Source organism: Pygocentrus nattereri, chromosome 6, assembly GCF_015220715.1.
Source record: "Pygocentrus nattereri isolate fPygNat1 chromosome 6, fPygNat1.pri, whole genome shotgun sequence".
Lineage (NCBI taxonomy): Eukaryota > Metazoa > Chordata > Actinopteri > Characiformes > Serrasalmidae > Pygocentrus > Pygocentrus nattereri.
This window is the reverse complement of record NC_051216.1, coordinates 1,482,965-1,494,349: the sequence shown is the minus strand read 5'-3', so window position 1 is coordinate 1,494,349 and position 11,385 is coordinate 1,482,965.

Below are 11,385 nucleotides of genomic sequence, written 5' to 3'. Positions count from 1 at the left end.
TTAAAACACCCCCCCTGTGGGTTTAATAACGATAGTCTTACCCGACGAGGTGATTTAGGCCGTTAAAACATCCCCCCTGTAGGTTTAATAACGATAGTCTTACCCGACGAGGTGATTTAGGCCGTTAAAACATCCCCCCTGTAGGTTTAATAATGATAGTCTTACCCGACGAGGTGATTTAGGCCGTTAAAACATCCCCCTGTGGGTTTAATAACGATAGTGTTACCCGACGAGGTGATTTAGGCCGTTAAAACATCCCCCTGTAGGTTTAATAACGATAGTGTTACCGACGAGGTGATTTAGGCCGTTAAAACATCCCCCTGTAGGTTTAATAATGATAGTGTTACCCGACGAGGTGATTTAGGCCGTTAAAACATCCCCCTGTAGGTTTAATAACGATAGTGTTACCGACGAGGTGATTTAGGCCGTTAAAACATCCCCCTGTAGGTTTAATAATGATAGTGTTACCCGACGAGGTGATTTAGGCCGTTAAAAGATCCCCCTTTAGGTTTAATAACGATAGTGTTACCCGACGAGGTGATTTAGGCTGTTAAAACATCCCCCTGTAGGTTTAATAACGATAGTGTTACCCGATGAGGTGATTTAGGCCGTTAAAACATCCCCCTGTAGGTTTAATAACGATAGTGTTACCGACGAGGTGATTTAGGCCGTTAAAACATCCCCCTGTAGGTTTAATAACGATAGTGTTACCCAACGAGGTTATTTAGGCCATTAAAACATCCCCCCTGTAGGTTTAATAACGATAGTGTTACCCAACGAGGTGATTTAGGCCGTTAAAACATCCCCCTGTAGGTTTAATAACGATAGTGTTACCCGACGAGGTGATTTAGGCAGATAAAACATCCCCCCTGTGGGTTTAATAACGATAGTGTTACCGACGAGGTGATTTAGGCCGTTAAAACATCCCCCTGTAGGTTTAATAACGATAGTGTTACCCAACGAGGTGATTTAGGCCGTTAAAACATCCCCCTGTAGGTTTAATAACGATAGTGTTACCGACGAGGTGATTTAGGCCGTTAAAACATCCCCCCTGTGGGTTTAATAACGATAGTGTTACCGACGAGGTGATTTAGGCCGTTAAAACATCCCCCTGTAGGTTTAATAATGATAGTGTTACCCGACGAGGTGATTTAGGCCGTTAAAACATCCCCCTTTAGGTTTAATAACGATAGTGTTACCTGACGAGGTGATTTAGGCCGTTAAAACATCCCCCCTGTGGGTTTAATAACGATAGTGTTACCCGATGAGGTGATTTAGGCCGTTAAAACATCCCCCTGTAGGTTTAATAACGATAGTGTTACCGACGAGGTGATTTAGGCCGTTAAAACATCCCCCTGTGGGTTTAATAACGATAGTGTTACCCGACGAGGTGATTTAGGCCGTTAAAACATCCCCCCTGTGGGTTTAATAACAATAGTGTTACCCGACGAGGTGATTTAGCCGTTAAAACATCCCCCCTGTGGGTTTAATAACGGTAGTGTTACCCGACGAGGTGATTTAGGCCTTTAAAACATCCCCCCTGTGGGTTTAATAACAATAGTGTTACCCGACGAGGTGATTTAGGCCATTAAAACATCCCCCTGTAGGTTTAATAACGATAGTGTTACCCGACGAGGTGATTTAGGCCGTTAAAACATCCCCCTGTAGGTTTAATAATGATAGTGTTACCCGACGAGGTGATTTAGGCCGTTAAAACATCCCCCTTTAGGTTTAATAACGATAGTGTTACCTGACGAGGTGATTTAGGCCGTTAAAACATCCCCCTTTAGGTTTAATAACGATAGTGTTACCCGACGAGGTGATTTAGGCCGTTAAAACATCCCCCTTTAGGTTTAATAACGATAGTGTTACCTGACGAGGTGATTTAGGCCGTTAAAACATCCCCCCTGTGGGTTTAATAACGATAGTGTTACCCGATGAGGTGATTTAGGCCGTTAAAACATCCCCCTGTAGGTTTAATAACGATAGTGTTACTGACGAGGTGATTTAGGCCGTTAAAACATCCCCCTGTGGGTTTAATAACGATAGTGTTACCCGACGAGGTGATTTAGGCCGTTAAAACATCCCCCCTGTGGGTTTAATAACAATAGTGTTACCCGACGAGGTGATTTAGCCGTTAAAACATCCCCCCTGTGGGTTTAATAACGGTAGTGTTACCCGACGAGGTGATTTAGGCCGTTAAAACATCCCCCCTGTGGGTTTAATAACAATAGTGTTACCCGACGAGGTGATTTAGGCCATTAAAACATCCCCCTGTAGGTTTAATAACGATAGTGTTACCCGACGAAGTGATTTAGGCCGTTAAAACATCCCCCTGTAGGTTTAATAACGATAGTGTTACCCGACGAGGTGATTTAGCCGTTAAAAGATCCCCCCTGTGGGTTTAATAACGATAGTGTTACCGACGAGGTGATTTAGGCCATTAAAACATCCCCCCTGTAGGTTTAATAACGATAGTGTTACCCGACGAGGTGATTTAGCCGTTAAAACATCCCCCCTGTAGGTTTAATAACGATAGTGTTACCCGACGAGGTGATTTAGGCCGTTAAAACATCCCCCCTGTGGGTTTAATAACGATAGTGTTACCCGATGAGGTGATTTAGGCCGTTAAAACATCCCCCCTGTAGGTTTAATAACGATAGTGTTACCCGACGAGGTGATTTAGGCCGTTAAAACATCCCCCCTGTAGGTTTAATAACGATAGTGTTACCCGACGAGGTGATTTAGGCCATTAAAACATCCCCCCTGTGGGTTTAATAACGATAGTGTTACCCGATGAGGTGATTTAGGCCGTTAAAACATCCCCCCTGTGGGTTTAATAACGATAGTGTTACCCGATGAGGTGATTTAGGCCGTTAAAACATCCCCCCTGTAGGTTTAATAACGATAGTGTTACCCGACGAGGTGATTTAGGCCGTTAAAACATCCCCCTGTAGGTTTAATAACGATAGTGTTACCCAACGAGGTGATTTAGGCCGTTAAAACATCCCCCTGTAGGTTTAATAACGATAGTGTTACCCGACGAGGTGATTTAGGCAGATAAAACATCCCCCCTGTGGGTTTAATAACGATAGTGTTACCGACGAGGTGATTTAGGCCGTTAAAACATCCCCCTGTAGGTTTAATAACGATAGTGTTACCCAACGAGGTGATTTAGGCCGTTAAAACATCCCCCTGTAGGTTTAATAACGATAGTGTTACCGACGAGGTGATTTAGGCCGTTAAAACATCCCCCCTGTGGGTTTAATAACGATAGTGTTACCGACGAGGTGATTTAGGCCGTTAAAACATCCCCCTGTAGGTTTAATAACGATAGTGTTACCCAACGAGGTGATTTAGGCCGTTAAAACATCCCCCTGTAGGTTTAATAACGATAGTGTTACCCGACGAGGTGATTTAGGCCGTTAAAAAAAACCCCCGGTAGGTTTAATAACGATAGTGTTACCCGACGAGGTGATTTAGGCCGTTAAAACATCCCCCTTTAGGTTTAATAACGATAGTGTTACCTGACGAGGTGATTTAGGCCGTTAAAACATCCCCCCTGTGGGTTTAATAACGATAGTGTTACCCGATGAGGTGATTTAGGCCGTTAAAACATCCCCCTGTAGGTTTAATAACGATAGTGTTACTGACGAGGTGATTTAGGCCGTTAAAACATCCCCCTGTGGGTTTAATAACGATAGTGTTACCCGACGAGGTGATTTAGGCCGTTAAAACATCCCCCCTGTGGGTTTAATAACAATAGTGTTACCCGACGAGGTGATTTAGCCGTTAAAACATCCCCCCTGTGGGTTTAATAACGGTAGTGTTACCCGACGAGGTGATTTAGGCCTTTAAAACATCCCCCCTGTGGGTTTAATAACAATAGTGTTACCCGACGAGGTGATTTAGGCCATTAAAACATCCCCCTGTAGGTTTAATAACGATAGTGTTACCCGACGAGGTGATTTAGGCCGTTAAAACATCCCCCTGTAGGTTTAATAACGATAGTGTTACCCGACGAGGTGATTTAGGCCGTTAAAAGATCCCCCCTGTGGGTTTAATAACGATAGTGTTACCCGACGAGGTGATTTAGGCCGTTAAAACATCCCCCCTGTAGGTTTAATAACGATAGTGTTACCCGACGAGGTGATTTAGGCCATTAAAACATCCCCCCTGTAGGTTTAATAACGATAGTGTTACCCGACGAGGTGATTTAGGCCGTTAAAACATCCCCCCTGTAGGTTTAATAACGATAGTGTTACCCGACGAGGTGATTTAGGCCGTTAAAACATCCCCCCTGTGGGTTTAATAACGATAGTGTTACCCGACTGAGGTGATTTAGGCCGTTAAAACATCCCCCCTGTAGGTTTAATAACGATAGTGTTACCCGACGAGGTGATTTAGGCCGTTAAAACATCCCCCCTGTAGGTTTAATAATGATAGTCTTACCCGACGAGGTGATTTAGGCCGTTAAAACATCCCCCTGTGGGTTTAATAACGATAGTGTTACCCGACGAGGTGATTTAGGCCGTTAAAACATCCCCCTGTAGGTTTAATAACGATAGTGTTACCGACGAGGTGATTTAGGCCGTTAAAACATCCCCCTGTAGGTTTAATAATGATAGTGTTACCCGACGAGGTGATTTAGGCCGTTAAAACATCCCCCTGTAGGTTTAATAACGATAGTGTTACCGACGAGGTGATTTAGGCCGTTAAAACATCCCCCTGTAGGTTTAATAATGATAGTGTTACCCGACGAGGTGATTTAGGCCGTTAAAAGATCCCCCTTTAGGTTTAATAACGATAGTGTTACCCGACGAGGTGATTTAGGCTGTTAAAACATCCCCCTGTAGGTTTAATAACGATAGTGTTACCCGATGAGGTGATTTAGGCCGTTAAAACATCCCCCTGTAGGTTTAATAACGATAGTGTTACCGACGAGGTGATTTAGGCCGTTAAAACATCCCCCTGTAGGTTTAATAACGATAGTGTTACCCAACGAGGTTATTTAGGCCATTAAAACATCCCCCCTGTAGGTTTAATAACGATAGTGTTACCCAACGAGGTGATTTAGGCCGTTAAAACATCCCCCTGTAGGTTTAATAACGATAGTGTTACCCGACGAGGTGATTTAGGCAGATAAAACATCCCCCCTGTGGGTTTAATAACGATAGTGTTACCGACGAGGTGATTTAGGCCGTTAAAACATCCCCCTGTAGGTTTAATAACGATAGTGTTACCCAACGAGGTGATTTAGGCCGTTAAAACATCCCCCTGTAGGTTTAATAACGATAGTGTTACCGACGAGGTGATTTAGGCCGTTAAAACATCCCCCCTGTGGGTTTAATAACGATAGTGTTACCGACGAGGTGATTTAGGCCGTTAAAACATCCCCCTGTAGGTTTAATAATGATAGTGTTACCCGACGAGGTGATTTAGGCCGTTAAAACATCCCCCTTTAGGTTTAATAACGATAGTGTTACCTGACGAGGTGATTTAGGCCGTTAAAACATCCCCCCTGTGGGTTTAATAACGATAGTGTTACCCGATGAGGTGATTTAGGCCGTTAAAACATCCCCCTGTAGGTTTAATAACGATAGTGTTACTGACGAGGTGATTTAGGCCGTTAAAACATCCCCCTGTGGGTTTAATAACGATAGTGTTACCCGACGAGGTGATTTAGGCCGTTAAAACATCCCCCCTGTGGGTTTAATAACAATAGTGTTACCCGACGAGGTGATTTAGCCGTTAAAACATCCCCCCTGTGGGTTTAATAACGGTAGTGTTACCCGACGAGGTGATTTAGGCCTTTAAAACATCCCCCCTGTGGGTTTAATAACAATAGTGTTACCCGACGAGGTGATTTAGGCCATTAAAACATCCCCCTGTAGGTTTAATAACGATAGTGTTACCCGACGAGGTGATTTAGGCCGTTAAAACATCCCCCTGTAGGTTTAATAATGATAGTGTTACCCGACGAGGTGATTTAGGCCGTTAAAACATCCCCCTTTAGGTTTAATAACGATAGTGTTACCTGACGAGGTGATTTAGGCCGTTAAAACATCCCCCCTGTGGGTTTAATAACGATAGTGTTACCCGATGAGGTGATTTAGGCCGTTAAAACATCCCCCTGTAGGTTTAATAACGATAGTGTTACTGACGAGGTGATTTAGGCCGTTAAAACATCCCCCTGTGGGTTTAATAACGATAGTGTTACCCGACGAGGTGATTTAGGCCGTTAAAACATCCCCCCTGTGGGTTTAATAACGATAGTGTTACCCGACGAGGTGATTTAGCCGTTAAAACATCCCCCCTGTGGGTTTAATAACGGTAGTGTTACCCGACGAGGTGATTTAGGCCTTTAAAACATCCCCCCTGTGGGTTTAATAACAATAGTGTTACCCGACGAGGTGATTTAGGCCATTAAAACATCCCCCTGTAGGTTTAATAACGATAGTGTTACCCGACGAAGTGATTTAGGCCGTTAAAACATCCCCCTGTAGGTTTAATAACGATAGTGTTACCCGACGAGGTGATTTAGCCGTTAAAAGATCCCCCCTGTGGGTTTAATAACGATAGTGTTACCGACGAGGTGATTTAGGCCATTAAAACATCCCCCCTGTAGGTTTAATAACGATAGTGTTACCCGACGAGGTGATTTAGCCGTTAAAACATCCCCCCTGTAGGTTTAATAACGATAGTGTTACCCGACGAGGTGATTTAGGCCGTTAAAACATCCCCCCTGTGGGTTTAATAACGATAGTGTTACCCGATGAGGTGATTTAGGCCGTTAAAACATCCCCCCTGTAGGTTTAATAACGATAGTGTTACCCGACGAGGTGATTTAGGCCGTTAAAACATCCCCCCTGTAGGTTTAATAACGATAGTGTTACCTGACGAGGTGATTTAGGCCATTAAAACATCCCCCCTGTGGGTTTAATAACGATAGTGTTACCCGATGAGGTGATTTAGGCCGTTAAAACATCCCCCCTGTGGGTTTAATAACGATAGTGTTACCCGATGAGGTGATTTAGGCCGTTAAAACATCCCCCCTGTAGGTTTAATAACGATAGTGTTACCCGACGAGGTGATTTAGGCCGTTAAAACATCCCCCTGTAGGTTTAATAACGATAGTGTTACCCAACGAGGTGATTTAGGCCGTTAAAACATCCCCCTGTAGGTTTAATAACGATAGTGTTACCCGACGAGGTGATTTAGGCAGATAAAACATCCCCCCTGTGGGTTTAATAACGATAGTGTTACCGACGAGGTGATTTAGGCCGTTAAAACATCCCCCTGTAGGTTTAATAACGATAGTGTTACCCAACGAGGTGATTTAGGCCGTTAAAACATCCCCCTGTAGGTTTAATAACGATAGTGTTACCGACGAGGTGATTTAGGCCGTTAAAACATCCCCCCTGTGGGTTTAATAACGATAGTGTTACCGACGAGGTGATTTAGGCCGTTAAAACATCCCCCTGTAGGTTTAATAACGATAGTGTTACCCAACGAGGTGATTTAGGCCGTTAAAACATCCCCCTGTAGGTTTAATAACGATAGTGTTACCCGACGAGGTGATTTAGGCCGTTAAAACATCCCCCTGTAGGTTTAATAATGATAGTGTTACCCGACGAGGTGATTTAGGCCGTTAAAACATCCCCCTTTAGGTTTAATAACGATAGTGTTACCTGACGAGGTGATTTAGGCCGTTAAAACATCCCCCCTGTGGGTTTAATAACGATAGTGTTACCCGATGAGGTGATTTAGGCCGTTAAAACATCCCCCTGTAGGTTTAATAACGATAGTGTTACTGACGAGGTGATTTAGGCCGTTAAAACATCCCCCTGTGGGTTTAATAACGATAGTGTTACCCGACGAGGTGATTTAGGCCGTTAAAACATCCCCCCTGTGGGTTTAATAACAATAGTGTTACCCGACGAGGTGATTTAGCCGTTAAAACATCCCCCCTGTGGGTTTAATAACGGTAGTGTTACCCGACGAGGTGATTTAGGCCTTTAAAACATCCCCCCTGTGGGTTTAATAACAATAGTGTTACCCGACGAGGTGATTTAGGCCATTAAAACATCCCCCTGTAGGTTTAATAACGATAGTGTTACCCGACGAAGTGATTTAGGCCGTTAAAACATCCCCCTGTAGGTTTAATAACGATAGTGTTACCCGACGAGGTGATTTAGCCGTTAAAAGATCCCCCCTGTGGGTTTAATAACGATAGTGTTACCCGACGAGGTGATTTAGCCGTTAAAACATCCCCCCTGTAGGTTTAATAACGATAGTGTTACCCAACGAGGTGATTTAGGCCATTAAAACATCCCCCCTGTAGGTTTAATAACGATAGTGTTACCCGACGAGGTGATTTAGCCGTTAAAACATCCCCCCTGTAGGTTTAATAACGATAGTGTTACCCGACGAGGTGATTTAGGCCGTTAAAACATCCCCCCTGTGGGTTTAATAACGATAGTGTTACCCGATGAGGTGATTTAGGCCGTTAAAACATCCCCCCTGTAGGTTTAATAACGATAGTGTTACCCGACGAGGTGATTTAGGCCGTTAAAACATCCCCCCTGTAGGTTTAATAACGATAGTGTTACCTGACGAGGTGATTTAGGCCATTAAAACATCCCCCCTGTGGGTTTAATAACGATAGTGTTACCCGATGAGGTGATTTAGGCCGTTAAAACATCCCCCTGTAGGTTTAATAACGATAGTGTTACCCGACGAGGTGATTTAGGCCGTTAAAACATCCCCCCTGTGGGTTTAATAACGATAGTGTTACCCGATGAGGTGATTTAGGCCGTTAAAACATCCCCCCTGTAGGTTTAATAACGATAGTGTTACCCGACGAGGTGATTTAGGCCGTTAAAACATCCCCCCTGTGGGTTTAATAATGATAGTGTTACCTGACGAGGTGATTTAGGCCGTTAAAACATCCCCCCTGTAGGTTTAATAACGATAGTGTTACCCGACGAGGTGATTTAGGCCGTTAAAACATCCCCCCTGTGGGTTTAATAACGATAGTGTTACCTGACGAGGTGATTTAGGCCGTTAAAACATCCCCCTGTAGGTTTAATAATGATAGTGTTACCCGATGAGGTGATTTAGGCCGTTAAAACATCCCCCTGTAGGTTTAATAACGATAGTGTTACCTGACGAGGTGATTTAGGCCGTTAAAACATCCCCCTGTAGGTTTAATAACGATAGTGTTACCTGACGAGGTGATTTAGGCCGTTAAAACATCCCCCCTGTAGGTTTAATAACGATAGTGTTACCTGACGAGGTGATTTAGGCCGTTAAAACATCCCCCCTGTAGGTTTAATAACGATAGTGTTACCCGACGAGGTGATTTAGGCTGATTTGGGTCCATAAACATAAAACATGTCTTTAAACATAAACATGTCTTTATCTGTGAAACCGTGAGGTTTCTCTGCGTGCAGGTGCTTACTAGGCGTTTATCGTGCCGGGGGTCAGCAACTGTACTGAAGGCCAAGAGGAGCAAAATGGCTAAAACCTGTAGAAACTATTAAGTGTGGGTGTTGGTTCTTGTTGGTTGTGTAACGTGTTTTGATGTTTTAACGGGTTGATATCGGACAGGAATAACGTGCACACAAAACATTCGAGAGCGTAGACGGCCAAACTTTCACGCCTACTCATGAAAGTTTGTGGCAGTTTTCATCATGTGGAGGTGACGTCCTCTCCATTTTAAAACTATAGGTATAAAAACGAGCTACACTGCTGCTCCCTGCTGGGCCGCACAGGAATTACAGCTCCACGCAGAGGATCTGACACTGTTTTCTGAGGATTGACACAGTTTTACACCAGGATGTCCTTCTATTTCACATTTTCCTCATATTTTCCTTTATTTACTTTATTTTTTATCCGTTATACAAACCCAGTCCCAAAAATCTGAGCCAGGTTATAAACTGCTGATGAAACAGAAAGCAGTGATCAGCAAATCCTGTTTGATCTGTTTTGCATTGAAAAGAGTACAAAAACACAATTTTTGATGTTTTATATTATGAATGTCACTGTTTTTGTAAATATGGTCTCATTTTAATTTTGATGTCTGTGACCTGTGCCAAAAAGGTACTGGAGCGGATTTCCATTGCGTTACAGCACCTTTCATTTAACAGTGCTTACTAATCACTGAAGGGCTGAAGACACAAACTGATCCAGTTTAAAGCTTTCACCATTCTTCTTCTATACAAGTGTTCATCTGTGCAACCGCACAGCGCCTCCACTGTCATCTTCTGAACTTAACTTTAAAACTTTAACTTTAAAAGGGAGGCAGTTCTGGACTGCAGGCAGGTCAGTCTAGTGGCTGCAGTCTCTGATTACACAGCTGTGCTACTGTAACGTGAGCAGAATATTTCTTGGTATCGTGTTGAAATAAATATGGGCGTCCCGGAAAAAGACGGAGTCTAAAAGGCAGCATGTGTTGCTCCAGAATGTGTTCAGTGTTCACGGTGCTTTCACAGATGTACAGGTTACCCACTAATACCCCCCCTGACACACACACACACACACACACACACACACACACCATGACAGACACTGGATTTAGAACTTTACACTGGTAACAGTCTGGATGGTGCTTTTCTTCTTTTGGCCCATTATTTCCATAAACAATCTAAAAGTTTCACTCGTCTGACCACAATATATGTTTCATCAGTTCATTTCTGTAACGCAGAGCTTGGAGGTGGATGCATATGCGGAGATAAGCGACTTTTATTAAGGGCAAATCCAGGGTCGTGGTCGATACAGTCCAGGTTTAACGAGCCAATACGGAGAAATGGAGGGAAAGACATAACAAGAAAAACACAGAATACAGAAATCCAAATACTGCAAACAAAACAAACATCCCAAACAACATCACAAACAAACATCCCAAACAACACATCCAATACATACATCCAACAAAGACCAGCAAACACACAGGGGAAAACACAGGGCTTAAAAACAACAGGGTTAACGATTGTTCACAAGACACAAGACACAGAAAACAGTTGGAACAAATCAGGGGCGGAGTCAAAAAAACAAGGGGGCAGAACCGGGAGGGAACCAAAGGAGCACATGGACACGTAAACAGACGCACATACAAGACCAAAACACAAAGCACATGGAGGAGTGGGAGGAGCCAATCGTGACAATTTCAGACGAGCTTGGGCCCAGTCAGTACTTTTTTGTATTTGTTTGTTTTGAAATTTTGTTTTCATTCCTGTGATTGTTTATATTTAATACTGGCCTTTTAATTGCAGATGTTTGTATTTTGTGTCACCCAATGACATTTCAGTGTGAAATATTGTGGTCAGGTGGTGGCACTGGACTTAACACATGGATAAGAATTATGGATCCATATAATTATGG